Genomic DNA, 21957 nt, shown 5'->3' on the forward strand with positions numbered 1-21957 from the left:
CATCAAGCAGAGCCCGTGGGTCCCTGCGGAATAAAGGAAGGAGTCCAGCCACCAACCGGAGCAAATAGCTGTAGATCAAAGTTTATTGCACAACAGGTTGAAGGAGGAATTGAACCCCGAGGATGGGGTGACAAGGACTTTTAAAAGTTTCTATCATATCCCAGCATGCAGTTTGTGGAGCATCATAACTACATCAGAAAAGGGGAGGGTTATACATGATTCACATAGGAGGAATGTGTCAGGGGAACAGGCAAATACAGGATATTTATTGGGAAGTACATTCTAAGCACCTACTGAAAAAGAACAATAGAACTTTGGTTTGCATAGTCTGGCACCTGGGCAAGTCCGGAGGAGAGCCTTTCCCCAGCGATTGACACCTATGAGTACCTTCCTGTGAGTACGTGACCTCCCGCTTGAGGGATTATGGCGGGGACAGAGTGGTTTCCAAGCCCTTAGCCAATGACGCAAATTGGTGGTGGAATGAAGAGAATTGTTGAAACCAGTGATTTTCTATGAATTTCTAAGCGTTTTTGGCTATTCTCAATACAGACAGTGGGTTCGGAAATGACTTGACTTGGCCTCGATACATTGGATCCAGTTTTATGAGTGGATTACAAGGTAACGAGCTTTCGATGAATTTAGCCCATTGTTCTCTCAGCAGGAACTGTTGTCACCTTGTCAGCGCTCGTTGAATCATGGAAGATAGCTGCGCTGAGCAGCTCCTGCAGAGCCATACCATTGCTGGGATTGGCTGAAGGGCTAGATTTGATTGGTCAGGACGCATCCTCATGCAAATAAATTGTCCATTCATAAAATACATCGTTCATTCATACTGCTTGCCTGTATATAGCACCGGGATATGCGGTCACAAATGGTGCTTTATTCTTGGGGTGTTGGGGTCTTGTGTGGTGCTTGGTGCAACGTTGTGAAAGGACGAGGGGAGCCCTTGTATAGCGGGGTTACCTTGAGGTCATTGCCTCTGACCCTATGTGGTTTGTTGTTGTTGTTTAGTCCTTTAGTCGTGTCCGACTCTTCGTGACCCCCTGGACCAGAGCACGCCAGGCACTCCTGTCTTCCACTCCCTCCCGCAGTTTGGTCAGATTCATGTTTGTAGCTTCGAGAACACTGTCCAACCACCTCGTCCTCTGTCGTCCCCTTCTTCTTGTGCCCTCAATTTCCCCCAACATCAGGGTCTTTTCCAGGGAGTCTTCTCTTCTCATGAGGTGGCCAAAGTCTTGGAGCCTCAGCTTCAGGATCTGTCCTTCCAGTGAGCACTCAGGGCTGATTTCCTTAAGAATGGATACGTATGATCTTCTTGCAGTCCATGGGACTCTCAAGAGTCTCCTCCAGCACCATAATTCAAAAGCATCAATTTTTCGGCGATCAGCCTTCTTGATGGTCCAGCTTTCACTTCCATACATCACTACTGGGAAAACCATGGCTTTCACTATACGGACCTATGTGGTTTACTCGGGAGTAAACCTCTGTTTGTATGCCCCCCCATTCCGTAACAGTGGGAACCATTGTGGGCCACATTGGTTATTTCGTTTTCACCTCTCCTCTGGAAAAGTGCTCTTTCTTTTGGGATTTGATTACTTTTGCCTCCTCCAGTGCCCACTGCACCATCAGCGAGGTACAATACTGTCCTTTCAACTTCTGTAGCCACATAGAGCTCTCTCTCAGGATTGCCACCCAGGAGTCTGCTTATGCAAACTGCTCCAAACATCCAGGGTGTTTTGCCACACTTCAAAAGACCTGGCTGGTTAGGTCCAGATCCCACGAGCCCGGGAGTTCGCAGGGAGTTCTCATTCGTTTGGGGTTCATCGCTCCACCATATTTGCGCTCGAATTTGCCAAAATTATTCACCATGCCTTGTAACGGAGTCCATTCCTCCTGTGAGTGTGCCCCCCCCCTTATGCCCTCCTGCTTAAGTTGTTACACAAAGGGGACTCCCTGCCCTTCCAACATGTTGCAGATAAAATAAAGTAGTACCTTGAAAAGAGACTATAGAAAGAAAAAAGACTCATAAATAAATCCAGTTACAGATAGGTAGCCGTGTTGGTCTGTCATAGTCAAAACAAAAAATTCCTTCCAGTAGCACCTTAAAGACCAACTAAGTTATTTCTAGGTATGAACTTGTGTATCTGAAGAAGTGTGCATGCACACGAAAGCTCATACCAAGAACTAACTTAGTTGGTCTTTAAGGTGCTACTGGAAGGAATTTTTTGTCATAAATAAATGCTGCCCTCGGCTGCACAGCCTGCCAGTCCTGGGCAGAGAACTCGCAGTTGTGCCAAGAGGGGGAATGAGCCCGATCTCTGCAGCCCCAGCCCTCAGCCGGAGGGATGTTTTCTCTCTCTCTCTCTCTCTCTCTCTCTCTCTCTCTCTCTCTCACACACACACACACACACACACACACAAAGACACAGCTGCCCCCCCCTCTCTCTCTCTCTCTCACACACACACACAAAGACACAGCTGGCCCTCCAGCCCCAGCTCTCCTGGCTGAGCTGGAAACACAAGTCTCAATGCAAAGCGCAGAAACAGAAAGCTTTCCCCTCAAAAATGTGCATTTTAACTGCTAGCAAAACACACAGAGCAGCCCCCCCCCTTTGCCTGAGACACACACAGAGCCACAGCCCACGGCTCCCTCCATTTCAAGGAATGGGGCTATTTTGCTTGCTAAGGGCAGGAGTCACAATCCTGTCACATTGCGGGGTGTCAGGCTTTTAGGCAAGGGGGTGAGGCTAGAGTGGGCCAGTCCTGTACACAGTGCATTCTCAGTCCTTTGGGGTTCATCGCTCCACCACAACCCCACTTTCCCACACCTTTTAACTACCCTCTTCCCCAAAGCACCACAACAGTATTCACACATCCCCCTAGCTGCAAGGCTTTACTGCGCTTCACCTTGGAAAGTATCAGGATTCAACCCACCATCCCGATGGATTTCTGTCTTGACTGCCCCTCCCCTCCCCCCCCCCCGGATCGTGGGGGGGGGGGGAGAGAGAGAGAGCCAGGAAGACCAGTCTTTGGGGACACGTCTCCATCATGGCGCCCGCGGGGATTTTCTCGAGGGGCCGCCTTGGGTTCTCCCTCCCACCCAGGAATCGGCCACCCCTTCAAAGCTACCGGTAAGATCCTTGGAAAGTGGGGGGTCGTGTCCCCCCACCCTTTCCTTCCTGCAACCTCTATCCTCCTCCCACCCCATAAGCCAGTGCCCTGTCCAGACTGTTGCAGGAATTCATGTATAGGTTGGGGGGGGGGTTGCACCTTCAGCAGATATCATGCACATGCAGCCCACTACCTAAATCAGCACCATCACTTTTGTGATTTGTCCCCACAAAGCACTTGATCACAGTTTCTTCCCATCTATTCAAAGGGCCTTTGCTGCACAATACCAAATGTATGAATTCACTGATAAATGTCTCTATGTACTGGCTCGCTGGGGAAACTTCAGAAATTCATATATGCATGTGAGCTCAGCTATTCAGCAGCCCCTCTGCCTGAGTGATAATCCCTGGCATCCTGATACCTGAGTGCCAGACAGGTAGCCATTCCAGAAAGAACCAACCCAGATGAAGACAAAAGGGTGTGATGAACTTGGCTGGGAAACAGGTCAGGGAGGACAATGGATGGCCAGCCGGGGTGGGGCAAAGGCCAAAGAAAAGAGGCCGACCCCTTTGTCCAAGCCTCTTTTGGTTTTCTTCCTTCCAGGATCAGGATCCTCAGGAGCGTGTCCTGGCAGCCGGATTAAGGTAAGTTCTTGCCTGATTGGAAGGGGCATGGCCCCTCCGCCAGGCTAGGCTGCAATTTTGTGGCTTTTCTTTCTGGGCGGGGGGCCAGCTAGGCTGCTGGGGCGGCCTTCTTGGTTTTTTTGTAGTGGGGGGGGGAGGCATGGCTCCCTCGCCCCCGCCATCCACCACCCTCCAGCTGTAGGCCGATTCCTTTCTTGTTGGGGGGGGGGGGTTAGCAGTGAAATAAATAAATTAAGGTCTTATGTATATAATGAAGGTTCATAAATGTACCAGGCAAACATGTACATAGATATATAGGCCCCATGTCTGAACCTGCACAGGAGAGCAGCCGTGGAGCCATTTTGACTCCCAGGCTGACCAGGTGTTTTCTCTGCAAGGTCAAATGGAGGAGCCTCCCCACTGTCTTTTCCTTCACAAATCCTGTCTTAAGGGTATATCTGTGTGTGAATAGGGTGAGCCTGTGACCTGTCTCAGGAACTAAGTACTTATCATTACAAAAGACTGGCCAGGCTCCCTAGGGTATCAATCCAGTAAGCATTAACAGGTAACTTGCCAGACAGGGGGTAAACAACCCCCTCAGATTTCTGCTTTAGCCTGTCCTTTCTGTGATGTAGGTATGATGTTTCTGGGGGTGGTCTTGGACTCCAAGGTGGGCAGAGAGGGCCTTTTCATGGAGAGAGAGTAGCTGCATTTCCTGTGAGAAAACAATTGATGTGAAAAGGCTGTTTTCCAAGATCATGCTGTTTATTAATGATGATTGAGGATAATGAAAGGTTGCTGATGCATTACTATCATTTGACATCATTGCATCTTCATTTCCTAAAAATTTGGAACCTGGGTAGGATGCAGGGGAAATATAGGACATGTTGAAATATGAGGTGGTGCTAATTGCATCTGAAATGCTCTCTTTTCCTTTGTTCTCTTCCTTGAAACCCAAACAGGATTTCCTTTCCTCCCACGCTGAGGAGGGTTATGGAGAAGAGAGACAGACTTCGAGGGGAAAGGGCACCTTTGGTTTCACCAGATATAGACATTAAAATGTGTGAAATCTGGAACATGCTTCATTGAATGAACACACATAGCTCTCATCAACAAACCCCAAAAGTGGCGAAACCATTTTAAGGTATAGAGTGTGAAAAGACTTTCACAGATAGAACACATCAGATAGAACACACATGGGCAAGAAAGGATTCAAATGCAAGGAGTGTGGGAAGAACTTCAGTCAGAGTGGACACCTCAATATACATCAACGGACTCACACAGGGGAAAAACCATTTAAATGCATGGAGTGCGGAAGGCAATTCAGTCAGAGTGGAAACCTAAATATGCATCAACTGACTCACACAGGGGAGAAACCTTTTAAATGTATGGAGTGTGGAAAGAGCTTTCGTGATAATGGAAACCTTAGAACACATCAACGGACTCACACAGGGGAGAAACCATTTAAATGTCTGGAGTGCGGAAATAGCTTTAGTGATAATGGAATAGAAGCGGGGAGTTTACATACTTCTCCCCCCGAGGATGTAGTGTCATCGACTATATTCTTGTCCCTTATAATATTATAAATTCGATCATGGACTTCAAAATTGGAACGCGCACTGAAAGCGACCATCAGCCATTATCGTTGTCTATTAACTTAAAGGACGAAACCAAAATAACTAAGTACAATACCATAGAACCTTCTCAATACAAACAAATGACCCAATTAAAATGGTCCCAGGAAATGACTGTAGCAGTGGGGCAAAAACTTACAGCCAACCTGAGAAAACAAGTATTATCCAACTTAAAGATCACTAATTTCTACAGTGATATTCCGAAAATTTATAATGAAATCTTCCAAATGTTTGTAGAGCTTAGTACTCCACCTAAAGTTTGGGTACTTAAACATACCGCTAGCCCTTGGTTTGATGATGAATGTTTCCAGCTAAAAAGAAAACTGCGCCAAACATTTAAAAATAATCGCACCAAACTAGAGCCCTCTTATCTTGATGAAAAAAGAAAATATCATTACATTCTGGCTGAAAAGAAACAGAAATACGCAACCCAAAAATGGCTACAATTATTTGACTCAATTCAGAGTAAAAACAACAAAGCGTTCTGGAACCTAGTGTATGGAGGATTGAAAGCCGAAAATCAACTAACTCTACCACCAATTGCAGAATCCAAATGGTCCCAATACTTTACATCTGTATTTAACAATCTACACAGTGAACTTAAAGGAAATGAAACCACTAAAAATAAAATTATTAAACTCCAGGAGTGGCCAAGGGTAGAGGAAGAGGAAATTAGAGAGATAGTTAAAAATTTCAAATCGGGGAAATCTCCTGGGCCAGACGGTCTACCAATAGAATTATTTAAGACCTATATAGATTGGTGGGCAGAACCCTTAGCCCAACTGTTTACGCTTATAGATAAATATGGGATCATACCTGAGACATGGCTAAGATCAATAATTATTCCAATCTTTAAAAATGGCGACCCAAAAGAACCAAGGAATTATAGACCGATAAGCCTTCTATCAGTGATAGGGAAAATCTACGCTAAGCACCTCTTATCTAAACTCCTTACCTGGATGAAAAATCTAAATTTACCAGGGAAAGAACAAATAGGTTTCTCCAAAGGTTGCTCCACACTAGACCACTGTCTTATACTTATGCATCTGGTTGAAAAATACAGATCCCAAAGGCAATCTAAGATATACGCTGCTTTTGTAGATTTTCGTGGTGCATTCGACTCAATTGACCGCCCAAAGTTGTGGAGGAAACTCGCAGAATTAAAAATTGATCAGCGCCTATTGATTCTAATGCAAAATCTACACTCTTCCAATACCTGTCAAGTCAAACTTAACATCAAAGGTCACCTTTCATCAGACATCCCAATCTCGAAAGGGGTAAAACAAGGGTGTATTCTTGCCCCCTTTCTATTTAATTTATTTTTATCAGACTTGCCAGATTACCTTCAAAAAATAGAATCACATGCCCCCAAACTTAATCAGAAACCAGTTCCTCTCTTACTATATGCAGACGATGCTGTCCTACTATCCTTAACGAGCTTGGGTCTGAAACGTCTTATATCTTCACTGATCCTCTACTGCGAATGTAACAAACTCTCTATAAACTATGAGAAGACAAAAATTTTGGTCTTCTCGAATGGTTGGAAATTAGAGAAATGGAAAATAAGAGGGCAAGAAATCCAACAAGTGAAAATCTATAGGTATCTGGGAATCTTATTCCAGAGCAATTTAGGGTGGGCAACCCATCGCACAAATGCCATAAAACAGGCAAAGTGCATCTCATCAGCAGTTGCCCGTTTTCATTATCAGAAAGGTAATCAATTTATTCCTGCGGCAAATCAGATATTTCAAACAAAAGTGCAATCCCAGATATTTTATGGAATCCCGCTATGGGTCCAAGCATATAACAATGATTTAAAAAAGATTCACTCTAGCTTTCTGAGACGTATTCTTGGACTCCCAGCTACGATCAAATATGAAACAATGTGTGCAGAAATAGGCATACACACAATGGAATATTGGGCATGGTCCACCTCAATAAAGTATTGGTTACGCTGCCACTTTCACTGCCCTCCATCAAGTCTGCTCGCTGATTTGCTCAAAGACTCCTATAAATCAAGATGGTATCAGCACCTCGAAAAAAAGATTGAATCTTTTGGCATCGAGCTGGAGCCCCTGTACAATTCTAATGAGCAATATATTTCCCATAATATCCTAACTAGACTAAAGGATGTCGAGAGACAAAATATTATGGCAGCTGTAAACAAAATTTGCTCCCCCATATTCTATGAATTAAATATCTTAGATAGCAGAGCCAATTACGTCACTAAACTAATAATCCCAGCCCAACGTAGGGCTTTTATGCTGGCCCGTTTGAATGTTTTTCCCTCAGCATTTGTCAGGGGAAGATATCAAAACATTCCTAGAAACAAGAGACTCTGCAGATGCTCTATGAATGTCCCGGACACTGTAGAGCATATTCTCCTTCATTGCCCATTGTACAGTACGCTCCGTCAACGTGTGCTGTCCCCTCTTTTGGGTGGTCTGGAACCGCAGCAAGGTGAATGTGTGGGATTCTACCTATCCGACGTTGACCAAAGGGTAACGGCGGGGGTAGCCGAGTTTTTGGTAGCAGTCCTCCAAGGAGCAGGTTAACAAGGAAAACCACTGACTCTATATGTATATATATATATGCATTTAGCAAACTGCTGCCTTTTCATATATATTTCAAGGCTTTTATATGTTATTTTCTCTTTTAAGGTTTTATTTCCATAATGCCTAATAAAGGTTTGATAAAGTAAGTAGATAATGGACACCTTAGAAGACATCAACAGACTCACACAGGCGAAAAACCATTTAAATGCATGGAGTGCGGAAAGAAATTCCATCAGAGTGGACACCTCAAAAAGCATCAAATGACTCACACAGGGGTGAAACCATATGAATGTACGGAGTGCGGAAAGAGCTTCAGTTTCAATGCAACCCTTAGAAGACATCAACAGACTCACACAGGGGAGAACCCATATGAATGTACGGAGTGTGGAAAGAGCTTTCGTGATAATGGAACCCTTAGAATACATCAACGGACTCACACAGGTGAGAAACCATGCAAATGTGTGGAGTGCGGAAAGAGCTTTCGTGATAATGGAACCCTTAGAATACATCAACGGACTCACACAGGTGAGAAACCATGCAAATGTGTGGAGTGCGGAAAGAGCTTTCGTGATAATGGAACCCTTAGAAGACATCAACGGACTCACACAGGGGAGAAACCATTTAAATGTATGGAGTGTGGAAAGAGCTTTAATGATAATGGAAACCTTAGAAGACATCAACAGACTCACACAGGAGAAAAACCATTTAAATGCATGGAGTGCGGATGGCAATTCAGTCTGAGTGGAAGCCTAAATATGCATCTACGGACTCACACGGGGGAGAAACCATATGAATGTATGGAGTGTGGAAAGAGCTTTCGTGATAATGGAAACCTTAGAACACATCAACGGACTCACACAGGAGAGAAACCATTTAAATGTCTGGAGTGCGGAAATAGCTTTAGTGATAATGGAAACCTTAGAAGACATCAACAGACTCACACAGGGGAAAAACCATTTAAATGCATGGAGTGTGGAAAGAAATTCAGTCAGAGTGGACACCTTAATAGACATCAACTGACTCACACAGGGGAGAAACCATATGAATGAATGGAGTGCGGAGGAGCTTCGGTTTCAATGAAACCCTTAGAAGACATCAATGGACTCACACAGGGGAAAAACCCTTTAAATGCATTGAGAGTGGTAAAGCTTCAGGCAGAGTGGAACCCTTGATTTACATTAACAAACTCACACAAGAGACAAACCATATAAGTGTCAGGAAGTTAAATAAAGGTAGAGGTCCATTTCTAGTGGAAGTTCTAAATCAACGGACTCATGATGAACTTTTAGAGCTGAACCCCTACAAACCATCAACAGACATGATTAGAAGCGGTTTAAATGGAAAGATTACAGAAAGTGATTTATTTATAATGGAATGTTTAAGAAACATCAAGGGACTCTCACAGGGGAGAACCCATTTAGATGTATGGAGTGTGGGACATGTTCCTCTCAGTGTCCACTCTTCTTCCCAGCAATGATCTCCGAAGAAATCCGTATTCCTGCTTCAGGGCCAGCTGAGTCTGTTTCTCTTGTCCTTATCTCTTAGCTAGGTAACTCCTGTCTAATCTGCTCTGTATCGGTGTCACTCCCTGCTTCTGAGACCACTGCAAAAGAGGAGGGTCAATTCCCCCCCCTCCAGCTCCCAGGAAAGCTGATCTGCCTGAGAATGCTTTCCCCCATACTCAGCGTCAGACCATTCCCTGACGCATTGCGAGAACCCTTGAAAAAGAAGTGATTTGGCTCACCATTGGAAGCTAAGACCCATAAAAGGTTGAATATGAAAGATACGTGGTTGAAGTATAATGCTATTCTGATGGAAGTAGGGGACCAATTTTGATTAAAATCTTGTGATCTGTTGAAAGATAAATTAGATGATAGGTTCCAGTACATCCAGATAAATGAAGTGTTTAAAATGGACAAGAAAATTGGTTTTCAAAGAGAGAAATCCAAACTGGAAATGGAATTATTAGATACAAAACCAAAAAACCTATCTAAGATGTATAATTTATTGCTGAAATGGCATACGAAAGATGAACAAGAGAAATCTGTAATGACTGAATGGGCCAGGGATGTGGGGCACAATATCATGATGGTAGATTGGGAGAAATTGTGGAACAAAGGAATCAAATTTACAGCTTGTAATGTATTAAGAGAAAACTTGTTGAAAATGATGTATAGATGGTATTTAACACCAGTGAAGTTTGCAAAAATGTATCGTACTCATGATAATAAATGCTGGAAATGTAAAGAAAAAGAAGGAACCTTTTACCACATGTGGTGGACGTGCCCCAAGGAAAAAGACTTCTGGGAAAGTATTTATAATGAACCGATGAAAGTATTGAAAAACACATTTGTTAAAAAACCAGAAGCATTTTTACTTGGTATAGTGGGGGGTTAAATACCGAATAAAGATGTTACTTTTTTTCTGTATGGCACAACAGCTGCGAGAATGTTGCTAGAAAAGAATTGGAAGAAACAAGATTTACCAACTATCGAAGAAGGGCAGATGAAGATGATGGACTATATGAAACTTGCCGAACTGACCGGGAGACTCTGAGACCAGAGAGAAGAGATGATGGAAGAAGATAGGGAGAAGTTTAAGGAATATTTGAAAAAAATATGTTAATATTTAAATCTTAGAATAGCTTTGGAAGTGGATATATGCTGCAGGCTTAGAAGTAGAAGATAATGTATTTTAAAATAGTATTATTTGTAAGTGATAAAATGTGAAGTTATTTTAAGTGTGATCAAAAAAAAAGATCGTTAGAAACGATGATATATGTAAATTGCTAAAGATGAAGTAAAATGAAAATCAGATAGGTGGGACTTGGGGAAGCCCACTTCACAATGTATAGGAAAATAAGGATATGACAAGACTTTGTTTGTATTGTTTGTTTTTCTGTTTGTGTTCTTTATTTGTGTTATAAAATGAATATTTTTGGGGGGGACACAGAAAAATCCCCATAAAAACAACTGATACGGCAATATAGCACAGATCACAGCGTGTGTTTTGGTGCTGCATGTTTGCCTGGAATAGCCAGCATAAAGCTTTGCTTCGGGAAGTCCCTGCAGATGCCGAGTTGCTGACTTTCCTCCCAGGCAACAGGAAGCGAAAGACACACTTCCATTGCCCTGTGTCCTTCCAGCCTCTTTCCTCCCTTGCTCCCTTCTGCCGGTGTGTGTGCCTGACTTAGATATCTTGTGTGCTGTATTTTTTTTCTGCTGAAACTGGATTTGCTCTCAGGAGCTAAGTTTTGTGCCTCACTGGGGACCCAGTGAGAACTGTATGCTTTCAAAGCTCAGTAAACTATTACTGAAGAAGTCCTGCTGCCTCTGTGTGCGTTTTTGACCTCAGTGTGGGACTTGCTCTACACGTGGCCCCTACCCTGCTGCTACTTGGCTCATGCCCTGGAGTTGCTCTACTCAAACATTCAAAATGGTTTTTGCACCAAACTCTGTCACACACCCCCCCACCTCATGATCTCCAAACACGGCTTCTTCACCATAACATCTCCCTGCCCCCTGCGCATTCTGAAAAAAAGCTTGAAATACTGAAATTGAATGGGAGATTTCCCCCCAAGCCTATTTGCAGGATGGGGAAGGAGGGGCTACAGGTATGAGGGAAGTCTCCTGGGGGCCCCATCTTCACTCATGAACCCCATGGAGCAACCCCAGAGTCGTGCTTATTCTGGGGTTGGGAGAAGATAATACTTTTCCAAATTCCCAGAAGTTATTATTCAATCATGCTGCTAGGGAGTTTTCCTACCAGAGTGTATCATACTGATTTTACTGCTATGGCTGCTTTTGCTGTCATGGACTGGCTGGGTTTGTGGGGGGGGGGGGGTGAGGCACCAGCTGGGAGACCCACAAAGGAAGAAGGCTCAGATCCTGGGGACTGGTGGTGGGATAGCAATGAGCAGAAAGAGGGAGAAAAGGGAGCAGAATGGGAGGGGAGGTGTTGCAAGCTGAGGAGGAAACAGGCTTTGCTGAGCAGGAAGAGGCTGGGACAGAGAGCAGTTCAGAGCCAGAGGGAAGAGAGGAGGGGGACCAGGAGACCCAGAGGAGGCCGGCTACTGAAGCATCCAGGGAGACACCCCCCCCTCCTGCTGCGACCAGCTCCCCTAATTCTAATTCTTTGGAGTGTAGCTACATGTTCCTCCAGTTGCTGGACTTTGTCTTCTAAGAGGGCAATCAACATACAATTGCTGCAGGTAAAGCTGCCTGCAACCTTTGGCAAGATGGCAAACATTGCGCAGGAACCGCAGGCGACTGCAGCTGTTCCCTCACCCCTCTCCCCTGGTCTCGTAGAGCACACAGAGAAACCCAATTCAGACCTCATGATCCTGCACATGATATTAAGAGGGTGTTTCCCTGCCCCCCAACATGCCTCACTTGAATCTTATTGACAATGAACTGTATTTTCAGCCCATTCTCCCTGTTTGGAGAGGTCTTTTTGGTGCTCCTTACAATCTCTCTTTGTTTGAACAATTGCCATCAGCAAACTTTGCCCCCTCCCTGCTCATTCCTAACTCTAGATCATTTATGAACAAGTTGAAAAGCCACGGGTCCCAATACTGATCTATAGGGGACTCCACTTTCTGCTTCTCTCCATTCACAGGAGTGTTCCTTTATTAGTACGTGTTCCTCCCTCCCCCCATCCTTCTGTGCTGCGGAGGGAACCCTGCGGAAAAATTATGGAGTGAATTTCACTTCCCCACACATCCAACACTGCTCAGCATTCAGGGAAATGGAAGAGGAAAGCTGGCCACAATCCAAGAGACTGAGGTCAGCAGAAAGGGAAACAAAGCCTACTCCAAGGGAAGCCGCTTCAGCTTCCAGCCCGTCTGCTCCCACAATGGCTAAAGAAGAATTGCCATTTGGGAATGGCGGAGCTGAATGGAAGCGGGCGAGGAAGCCCCACAATCACTCCTGCTGGAGGAATAGGGGCACTGACCCCAATACTCAACGGTGATGACCTGGTCCTTTAGGGGCACTGTTACGCCATCAGGAACCGGGAGTCCCCCACACCTGCCTTCCTTGTCTGGATTCAACCTCAATCTCTTAGCTGCCATCCATCCTCCAACCACCTCCAGAAAGGCACACAGGGAATTCACTGCCTTCACTGGTTCCAGTTTAAAAGAGAGGAAGAGATGGGAGGAGCCTGCCCATTGTCATTTCCTTCACAAATCCTGCCTTAAGGGCACATTTAACATGAATAGGGTGTGAGGCTGTGACCTGGCACAGATACTAAGTATTTATCATCACAAAAGACTGGCCAGGCTCCCCAGGCAATCCAATCAAGTGACCATTAACAGGTAGCCTGGCAGACAGGAGGTAAACAAACCACTCAGATTTCTGCTGTAAACCGCCCTTTCTGTGATGTAGGTATGAGGTATGGGGGAGGGTCCTGGGGTTACACCCCTTCTGTGATGTGTGTATGATGTATGGAGGGATGGTCTTGAGCTCCAGGGCAGGGAATTTAAAATGTCTATATAAGGCCTTGTGTGCCATTGTTCTGGGTTCCTCCTCCCTCCTGCGTGTGGTGAGTGAGGACCCTGTTGCAACAGATCAATAAAGATCAGGCTTACTAGCTGCTTTGCTTTAAACACTTTAAATGCATCAGGATTCAATCCACCATCCCGATGGATTTCTGCCTGGGGCATGTGCTGCCCTTGATCGCCTCCTGCCTCCTAAGGGATTATGGCCTTTGAATTGGATCCCCCAATTCCAGAGGAGTCATTAGGCGTTGGAACCCAGGAAATCCGTCAAACCGTTGACTTGGCGATTATTTGACGTTTCTACAGTTTTCTATACAGCATTGGAGAGTCGGAGGACACAGTCCGATTCATGGTATCCGCTTCTTGCTACAATTGTATAGGCTGCTTCTCTGAGCCTCTTTGCTGTTGTGCATGGAAGGTGCCTGTGTCCACGGTCCTTGTCCTGGCCTTAGTCCGAGGCTGTGGTGGGGACTTGGGGGAGTCGTATAACTGTCCCCCTTCCTGGTTTGAAGAGCACCAATACCTAAAGTACGGACGCACTGCTCGTGGCATGGGGTGGGCGAGGGAAGGATTTTAGAATGTAAACATTGGGGGGGAACCCCACTTTGTAATTGGATTGCCAGCATCAGCCCCTCCCCCACTCTCCTGATCCACAGATGGACAAGGGGAGTAGGGAAACCTTCCTCCCCGCCCCCTCTCTATTCCTCCCCTCCCCTCCCGGGACATCCTCCTCCCACCCCGCCCCCACAACCCCAAATCCCCTCCCCAATATGTTGCTCCTCCTCCTCGCCATCTGCCTTCTGTTCCGGGAATAAGGGGGGGGGATGAGCCCCCCTCCCAATCTGCCTGCTTCTCCCGGAAGTGGAGCTTCTGCGCCGGATAGCTGCTCTGCGCCGGAGCTCTAGGGGGGCGCCTTCGGAAAGAGGAGGGAGGAGGCGGGGGACCCCCCCCCCGTGGATGTTGCAGGGAAGGAAAGGAGACTCGGGAGCGAGGAGAAAGAGGTAAAGGGGTCGCGGGGGGGGGGAGAGAAGAACCCAGAGACCCCCTGCCAGCTCCCCAAAGCGCCTTTCGCGGGTCCCATGTCCCATAGGCATGGGCTGGATCCCTGCACGAGTGCTGCGAAGGGGGCTTTCCTTAGGCGCCCTGGCGGGGGCGGACATGGGACCCCCACCTAGGGGGTCCCTCGAGGACCCCTTGCCCCGTTTCCCCCACGCAGGGATCCCCCCTCCCCTCCCGGCACATCCTCCTCCCACCCCGCCCCCACAACCCCAAATCCCCTCCCCAATATGTTGCTCCTCCTCCTCGCCATCCGGCTCCTGCTCCGGGAATGTGGGGGGGGGTGAGCCCCCCTCCCAATCTGCCTGCTTCTCCCGCAAGTGGAGCTTCTGCGCCGGATTGCTGCTCTGCGCCGGAGCTCTAGGGGCGCGCGCTTTCGGAAAGGGGAGGAGGGGCGGCAGGTAAATCCCCCCCCCCACCCACGTGGATGTTGCAGTAAAGGAAATGAGACTCGCGAGCGAGGACAAAGAGGTAAAGGGGTCGCGGGGGAAGGGGAGAGAAGGATCCAGAGACCCCCTCCAGCTCCCCAAAGCGCCTTTCCTGGGCCCCACGGGCAGGGCCTGAAGGGGGCTTTCCCTGGCCCCTTGGGTACCCTGGCGGGGGCGGACGTGGGATACCCACCCCTTGCCCCGTTTCCCCCGCGCAGGCATCCCTGGGGCCCTGTAGGCTCCGCACGGATAAAGGCGGACCATGAAAGGGTTAACGGGCGCGAGGGACGCCTGGATAGAGACCCCCGTGTGGCTCGTGTGGGGGGGGGTTGTCCTCTGGATGGAGAGATGGGGCGCGCAGGTCGAGGGGTGAGCCCCGCCTCTGGGTGCAGGGGAGACTCCGGGAAAGAGGGAGGGGGTCGAGGAAGTCGGGGGGGGGAGCATCCCTGGGGCGGGAAGGGCAGCATTGGCGTGGGGGGGGGAGAGATATACAGGAAGACCAATCTGGAGGGGGAGGTCTCCATCGTGGCGGACGCGTGGAATCTCGGGAGGGGCCGCCTTGGCTTCTCCCTCCCGCCAAGGAATCGGCCACCCCTTCAAGGCGACCAGAGAGGGATCTGTCGAAAGTGGGGGTCCACTCCCCCCACCCCTCCCTTCCTGCAAGCTCCATCCTCTTCCCACCCCATAAACACCTGCCCTGTCCAGACGCAGCGGTTCAAATCCCGAGAGGAAGAGGGGAGGGGGGAGGCCTTCTCAGAAGCCGTTCTCTCTTTCCACAATCCCACCCAGGAAGCAGCCAGAAACCTCTCTCTCAGCCTGCCATCTTCGTCTTTTCCACTGCCTGCTTCATTCAGGATGAGGATAATGTACACCTGTCATCAGAAACAGGGGTTCAGAGTCCATGGAATGGCTCTCAGCATGGATATAGAAGTTGCACCTCAAAAGCATTTCTGTTCCTCTTATTCTTTGTAGGCAGTGTCAGAGTGACTGACAAGCTGAGATTCTTCCCAGTCAAAGGACCCATTTTCATGGTAGACAGTGCCTGTGGCTGGAGGCTCTACATACAAGGTGTGCCTACACAGGCCAAAGAGTGCCAGGATTAGCACAGGTGAGGTGTGTGACCTCCCCTAATTTACAGACTGTATGTGAATGAGAATTTGTGGGTGGGATTACAGTTTAGGGCAGCCCTATGATTTTCTCCACCCATGACATTTCGTGAGCTCATATTGCAGTACGAAATCCAAAATAACTACAAAAGAATAACAATATAATAAGAATGATTGTAGTATTTCTACCTTGCCTAACTGGCTGGGTTTCACCAGCCACTCTATGCGTCTCACAGTACATATAAAAGACAGTAAAACATCAGACATTCAAAACCTCCCAATACAGGGCTGCCTTCAGCTGTCTTCTAAATGTCAGATAGTTGCCCATTTCCTTGCCTTCTGCCTGCTTCCCTGTAACTTCGCTTCTCACGAGGTGTGGGGGGGGGGGTGAACCAGCAGAAGACCCTCGAAGGAGGACCTCAGTGTCCAGACTGAGCGATGGGGGTGGAGACGCTCCTTCAGGTCTACAGAGAGTGAGGCTGTAGGGCTTTAGGTCAATGATCTTGCTTCTCCATAATGATTTCCACAGCAAGTCCGACATGCAATTAGCAGAGTAGGAAAGAAAGCTCAGAGACAGCAAAAAATTCCTTCAGCAAATAAATTTGTGACTGAAGGCATAACAGGAATCTATGCCTGAAAAATGCATCCACGGCAATTTAAAGGTCAGCACCAACAATGTGAATTGTGCTCAGAAATGTACTGGGAGTCAGTGAAGATCCTTTCGGACTGGTGTTATGTTGTCTCAATGGCTGCTCCCATTCTGTTGTCTAGCTGCCACATTCTGGATTAGTTGCAGTTTACGAGTCACCTCCAAAGATGGCCCCATGTAGCGCATGGCAGTAGTCCAAGCGGGAGATCACCAGAGCATGCACCACTCTGGGGAGACAGTCTCCAGGCATGGAGGGTCTCATCCTGCGTACCAGATGGAGCTGGCAGACAACTGCCCTGGACACAGAATTGACCTGCGCCTCCATGGACAGCTGTGAGTCCAGAATGACCCCCAGGTTGTGCACCTGGACCTTTTGAGGCACAGTTACCTTCATCAGGTCTAGGGAGTCCCCCCACACCTGCCTGCCCCCTTTCCCCCTGGGACAGTATTTCTGTCTTATCAAGATTCAACCTCAATCTGTTAGCTGCCATCCATCCTTCAACTGCCTCCAGACACTCATACAGTACCTTCACTGGTTCCAATTTAAAAGAGAGGTAGAGCTTGGTATCATCCACATACTGGGGAACACCCAACCCAAACCCCCTGATGATCTCTCCCAGCAGCTTCATATAGATATTAAAAAGCATGGGGGAGAGGGTGGAGCCCTCAGGAACCCCACAAGTGAGAGCCCAGAGGTCTGAACACTCATCCCCCAACACCACTTTCTGGGGTTCTTTTAAAATATTTATTACTTTTCCAACAATTTAAACACTACAAGAAAAAAAAATAAACAATACAATACAAAACAATACAATACAAAAACACTACATAACACTAACACATTAAACTAACAAAACAAAACAAAAACAGTTTAAAACACATCAAACAATTTCAATATCCTATCTTTCATTCACTTATTTCAACAACCTCCTCACACCTCCCTTTTTGTATTCCACTTCTGTTAATTGTTTCAGCAATTCCTTTCCATCTTCCTCTATTTTCTATCCTATAATTATCTTAACACATTCTAACCTTATTTTTTCCTTTAATACTCTATTAATCTAAAGGTAAAGGTACCCCTGCCAGTACGGGCCAGTCTTGACAGACTCTAGGGTTGTGCGCCCATCTCACTTAAGAGGCCGAGGGCCAGCGCTGTCCGGAGACACTTCCGGGTCACGTGGTCAGCGTGACAAAGCTGCATCTGGCGAGCCAGCGCAGCACACGGAAACGCCGTTTACCTTCCTGCCAGTAAGCGGTCCCTATTTATCTACTTGCACCCAAGGGTGCTTTCGAACTGCTAGGTTGGCAGGCGCTGGGACCGAGCAACGGGAGCGCACCCCGCCGCGGGGATTCGAATCGCCAACCTTTCGATCGGCAAGCCCTAGGCGCTGAGGCTTTTACCAATTCCTTATAACATTTCTACTAAAGCCATATAACTTCATTCCAACATTTTTCTAACATTCATTAATTTTACAGTATTTCTGTAAATAGTCTTTAAACTTTTTCCAGTCTTCTTCCACCGACTCTTCTCCCTGGTCTCGGATTCTGCCAGTCATTTCCACCAGTTCCATATAGTCCATCAACTTCATCTGCTATTCTTCCCGGGTGGGTAAATCTTGTGTCTTCCAATACTTCACGTTGAGTATTCTTGCTGCTGGTGTTGCATACATAAAAAAAGTTCTATCCTTCTTTGGCACCAATTGACCGACCATGCCCAGGAGAAAGGCCTCTGGTTTCTTCAGGAAGGTATATTTGAATACCTTTTTCATTTCGTTATAAATCATCTCCCAGAATGTCTTAATCCTTGGGCATGTCCACCAAAGGTGAAGGAATGTACCTTCAGTCTCATTACATTTCCAACATTTATTATCAGGCAAATGGCAAATTTTTGCAAGCTTGACTGGTGTCATGTACCACCTATAAATCATTTTCATTAAATTTTCTCTTAGAGCATTACATGCCGTAAATTTCATACCTGTGGTCCATAACTGTTCCCAGTCAGCCATCATTATGTTATGTCCAACATTTTGTGCCCATTTAATCATAGCTGATTTCACCATTTCATCCTGAGTGTTCCATTTCAACAGCAAGTTATACATTCTTGACAAATTCTTAATTTTTGGATCTAACAATTCTGTTTCCAATTTTGATTTTTCCACCTGGAAACCAACTTTTTTGTCCAAATTGTATGCCTCCATTATTTGGTAATAATGGAGCCAATCTCGCACTTTGTTTTTCAATTTTTCAAAGCTCTGCAAATTTATTCTGTCTCCATCTTGTTCCAGAATTTCCCAATATTTCGGCCATTTGGCCTCCATATTGAGTTTTTTCTGTGCCTTCGCTTCCATTGGTGACAACCATCTTGGAGTTTTCTTTTCTAACAAATCCTTATATCTTATCCAAACATTAAACAATGCTTTTCTAACAATATGATTTTTAAACGCTTTATGTGCTTTTACCTTATTGTACCACAAATATGCATGCCAGCCAAATGCATTGTTGAAGCCTTCTAGATCCAACACGTCAGTGTTTTCAAGAAGCAGCCATTCTCTCAGCCAGCAAAAAGCAGCTGATTCATAATAAAGTTTAAGGTCTGGCAGGGCAAATCCACCTCTTTCTTTGGCATCAGTTAATATATTAAATTTTATTCGAGGCTTCTTGCCCTGCCAAACAAATCTGGAAATATCTTTCTGCCACTTCTTGAAACAATCCATCTCATCCAAAATTTGCAATGTTTGAAACAAAAACAACATCCTTGGCAACACGTTCATTTTTATCACAGCAATTCAGCCTAACAATGATAACTTCAAATTTGTCCATATTTCTAAATCCTTTTTCAGTTCAGTCTAACATTTTTCATAATTATCCTTAAATAAATTGACATTTTTAGCAGTCATGTTAACCCCTAAATATTTCACTTTCTTAACCAATGTTAGTCCTGTCTCCTCCTGAAACTTATCTCTCTCATTCACAGTTAAGTTTTTCTCTAAAACCTTAGTTTTCATCTTGTTCAACTTAAAACCTGCTACCTGTCCAAATTCTTGAATCAGCTCCAATACCCTTTTAGTACTAGATTCTGGCTCCTGTAGAGTCAATACTAAGTCATCAGCAAATGCTTTCAGTTTGTACTGTTTAGCTCCCTAATCATTTTTTTTTTTTTAATATATATATTTTATTAAGGGTTTTCTTGTTTTACAGTGTAAGTGTAATGCCTCGTGTATTTTTTTTTCCCGTATAACATTTTTACAAATCCATTTCATTTGTTGAGGCATTAGGGGGGAGAAGAAAAAAGAAAAAAAGAAGAAGAAAGGAGGGTGGAAGGAGGGGAGATGGATGGGGGTGGGGTGGGGTAGCGGTGTTTCTATTATGCTTAATGTATGTAGTTTGGTGTCAGCGTGCTTGTGTTGTTCACTTGTGTTCCTTTGGTGGTGAGAGAGGTTGGGGTTGGCCTAGGATGTGATTGTTTGTTTGTGATTGGCTGTGGTGATCTTTGTTTTCGTGTGTGAGTGAGGTGGGTGGGTGTTTTGGATCAAGTTAGCCATATTGATTTGTATGCTGTTGGTGGATTATTGTCATTGTCCTGTTGGGCTGTGTATGTGATAAAGGGGAGCCATACCGGGGTGAAGGTGTCTTCTTCTGTTTGTCCCCGTGTCAGTTTCAGTTTGTTAGTTAATTTTTCTAGTAGGGCTGTTTCCCATACTATTTGGTACCATTGGTCCATGCTTACTCCTGACAGGTCTCTCCAGTGTCTGGTTATGGTGTTTCTGGCTGCTGAAAGTAGGTGGGTTATGAGTTCTTTGTGGAGTAAATGGGCATTGTTGTCTTGGAAGATGTTTAGTAGGGCCAATTCTGGGGTGAAGTCTAATACTTGCTTTGTTATTTTACATATTTCTTGTATGGCTGTTGTCCAGAATAGTTGGATTTTGGGACACTCCCACCACATGTGGAGGTATGTGCCTGTGGAGGTGCACCCTCTCCAGCATTTTGGTGAGGTTCCTGGGTGTATTAGCGCTAGTTTCCTTGGTGTTAGGTACCACCTGTAGGTGAGTTTCAGTGTGAGTTCTTTTCTTTTTGTTGATATGGATTTAAAGGGGGGTTTAGACCACATTCTGGTCCATTGAGTGGGGTTAATCTCATAGCCTATGTCATTCTCCCATTGTTTTTTGATTGCGTCTAGGGGATTTGCGGGATTTTGGAGTAGTATTTTGTATATTGCGGATACCGTCCCTTTACCATTTCCCTTTGTTGTTAGGAGGAGGTTTTCAAAGGTTGTCAGGGGCCTAGTTGCTGCTGATTTTACTGTTGGGTTGTTTAAGAGGGCATGTAGTTGGTGTTGTGTTAACCAGGGCATTTGGGTGTCTTCTAGTTTGTCTTGTATTTCTTGTGTTGACAAGGGTTTGTTATTTTTATAAAAGTCTATTAGGCGATATAAGCCTTTGGTTCGCCAGGCTTTTATCTGGAGGTTTTGTGCTGCATGGTGGAATAATGGGTGGTACGCCAGGGGGATTAGTGGGGATGGGGTTGGGGATAGTTTGCCTATTTGTGTTTTCCATGCTTTGAGCATGGTCTGTGTGTACCTGTTAAGTGTTGTGGGAATTTTCTTTAGTTTGTTTGGGAGGAGTGGGTATGTTGTGGTGCAGGTATTTTCAATTGTGTCCCTCTCTAGGTGTACCCATTGTTTTGTCTCATCTTCTAGTATGTATGGAATTACATGACGTATTTGGTTGGCAATGTAATATGCTTCTATGTTGGGGATTCCCCATCCTCCTTCTGAGGTGGGGAGGTGCAGGTATTTGGGGCTTATTCTTGGTTTTTTATGTGAGAAGATGAAAGAGTGTAGTTTTCTCTGCCAACTGCGGAGTTGGGTTGAGGGGATCCAGATTGGGAGGGTTTGGAATAGGTAGGTTAGTTTTGGGAGTGTGATCATTTTGATCATGGCTATTTTGTCTGAGAGAGTGAAATTCGTGTTATTCCATCTCTTTAGGTCTTTGTTAATTTGCCGCCACAGGGGCTTGTAGTTGTGGAGGTACAATTTGTTGAGGATTTTGGTTATTTGTACCCCTAGGTATCTGAACTTGGTGTGGCAGAGTTTTATTTTGGTGACCTTCGTGAGCTCTTTTTGGGTGTGAGGAGGGGTGTTGAAGCACATAGCTTCTGACTTTGTAAAATTTACCTGTAAGCCCGACACCATTGCAAATTTGTTGAGTTCTCTGATTAGGGAGGTTGCTGTGCTTATGGGGTCTGGTGTTGTCACCATTAGGTCATCTGCAAAGAGCCCTAATTTATAGGTTCTGCCTT

At 45.9% G+C, this 21957-nt stretch overlaps 2 protein-coding genes across 5 annotated transcripts in view; both read left to right on the forward strand.

Annotated features, from left to right (window-relative positions):
* Positions 1 to 817, forward strand: part of LOC309351869 (uncharacterized protein) — a 46912-nt gene extending 46095 nt beyond the window's left edge. Inside the window, exon 5 of the mRNA XM_081880001.1 lies at positions 37 to 817. The gene's annotated coding sequence lies outside the window, so the exon portion shown is untranslated. The remainder of the gene's footprint in view (positions 1 to 36) is intronic.
* The window catches only part of LOC309351912 (uncharacterized protein), a gene marked incomplete at its 3' end in the record, with an annotated part of 80929 nt that overhangs the window by 9410 nt on the left and 49562 nt on the right, over positions 1 to 21957 (forward strand). Inside the window, exon 5 of one of the 4 annotated variants that reach the window (XR_014160979.1) lies at positions 4697 to 5228. The exons of 1 other annotated variant lie outside the window; for it this stretch is intronic. Of the gene's footprint in view, positions 1 to 4696; positions 5229 to 12428; positions 12708 to 16509; positions 16993 to 21957 lie in introns of those variants that run through there. 2 more of the 4 variants (XM_081880108.1, XM_081880106.1) reach the window with 2 other exon arrangements.

This window comes from Podarcis erhardii, assembly GCF_964252035.2.
Source record: "Podarcis erhardii genome assembly, chromosome: 10".
Classification (NCBI taxonomy): domain Eukaryota; kingdom Metazoa; phylum Chordata; class Lepidosauria; order Squamata; family Lacertidae; genus Podarcis; species Podarcis erhardii.